This window comes from Ambystoma mexicanum, chromosome 5q, assembly GCF_040938575.1.
Source record: "Ambystoma mexicanum isolate Mex_15411 chromosome 5q, UKY_AmexF1_1, whole genome shotgun sequence".
Classification (NCBI taxonomy): domain Eukaryota; kingdom Metazoa; phylum Chordata; class Amphibia; order Caudata; family Ambystomatidae; genus Ambystoma; species Ambystoma mexicanum.
The window spans coordinates 1,290,970,655-1,290,972,391 of record NC_090933.1 but is presented as its reverse complement, the minus strand read 5'-3'; the positions used below and the strand labels follow the sequence as shown (position 1 = coordinate 1,290,972,391).

Genomic DNA, 1,737 nt, shown 5'->3' with positions numbered 1-1,737 from the left:
AGCTATTTTTCTAAAATAAGCAACGCAGACATACGAGCACTGTGTAGCAGTCTGACATGCTCCTATAGACTACTATCAGGTTAATATGGACACAATTTCCACGCTAAAGGGGACATTTTCCTCTCTTGAAACCTTTAGGTTAATTCTTTCACTCTACCTCTTGAGAGTTACGTAATTCCTCTTTTGTGAATATCTATTCGACTTGTACATCTGTATCTTTTCTTTATTCTCACCAGAGAACACAGTGCTTCTATGGCCGTACTGTTGACATTACCCGGCTGCTGCTACCATCACAGCTGGGTGAGTTTTCTTCTTACCCTTCTGCAGCCTTACACACAATAATGTGATATAACAATATACTTTTAGCTAAAATACTGAGACTTATACAGAGATGTTTTCTCTAACAGGTAGGACTCTACCTCACCCACAACCGAAAAGGGTTTGAAGGTTAGTACCACAAACTATGTATATGTAAATTTGTATGTACTACCCAAAAGAACCGTTTGTACTCAGTTGTTCTACTTGTAACCCCTTAGGTCTCTACAAGCAGAGTAAGCTACATCACGTAGGAACAAGTAGCTCCCCAGCCCTGAGGATGGATCTTTAAGATTCCGAAATGGTCGGAAATTCGAAAATCTAAGAGGAGCCTTTTTGGTCATGTTTAGGATTCATCAGCTTTAGGCCACTGTATACATTTGTGTGAATGTTGTAAATACAAGTTTTTACCTGATAAACGGTTTTGTGTTTTGGACTATTCTGAAACAATTTGTGCAATTAACACCGAAAATATATTTACAGAAGTGTTTGATATGTACTATCATTTCTACTTTGACTATAAAAAAGATTCTTTTTATTCACGAAAACTGATGACACGCTATCTTCCTTGAAGTCTTCAGCTAGTTGAACAGTATTATTGAATGTCAATTGGTAAAATGATTTCTGATCCCTTAAATATCCTCTGAAATATGATTTGCTAAACTGCTAATTCATCATATTATTTACTGTACTGGTCTGCTTTGGACTCACCCAGTCTGGGTACTCCATAATCAAGGTCACTGAATTCTCTGGGACTATCGACCTCATTACACGGAAGGCGGTATTGATTTAACGTTACCGGTAACAGAATACCAGTAACATTAAATCCCCATGTGGATTAAGACCCGGTTCACCGCCATTAGCGGCACCGTTAAGTACGGTGCCACTAATAGCGGGCAGGTGGCGTCCGCGCGACCCTCCATCCCGTAAATTACGCCATGCCGCTATTAGCACAGCATCACAAGGCTGGTGGACATGCCAATAGCAGCATGGTAAAGCCCCCCAAACCCCTTACCGCCATGGTGCTAATACCGGCATTGCGAACCACTGGTTAAGTGAACTGAGCAGTGTTCCCACCTGCCACAGGTGGACACAATCAGCACAGGTGGAGGCAATAGAGACTGTGGCAGCTCAAAAGGAGCACACAACACCCCTTCCCACACCCCTTCCCACACCAAGATGGTTCCAATACTGGCAGCATTACATGGCCTGGAGGACCTGATTGCAGCGCAGCTGCTACAACAACAGGCAGCACAAAGGAGACGCAGGAGAAGGAGGAGGAGGAGGGCAAGACAGGCACAGCAAACACCACCACGGCACTTAACCATACCACAGAGGCACCCATCAATCCCCAGGATCAGAGCCATGCCATTTAACCTAACCCCTGAGCAGATACACACCCTGTACCGTCTGGACCGGCAT

The 1,737-nt window shown here is 43.8% G+C and overlaps 1 long non-coding RNA gene across 1 annotated transcript; it reads left to right on the top strand.

The window, feature by feature from the left end:
* Positions 1-235: 235 nt before the first annotated feature.
* LOC138498710 (uncharacterized) lies at positions 236-774 on the top strand. Its single transcript, XR_011278848.1, has 3 exons — positions 236-300; positions 408-447; positions 537-774. It is a non-coding gene; the product is annotated as an uncharacterized lncRNA (long non-coding RNA).
* Positions 775-1,737: the final 963 nt, after the last annotated feature.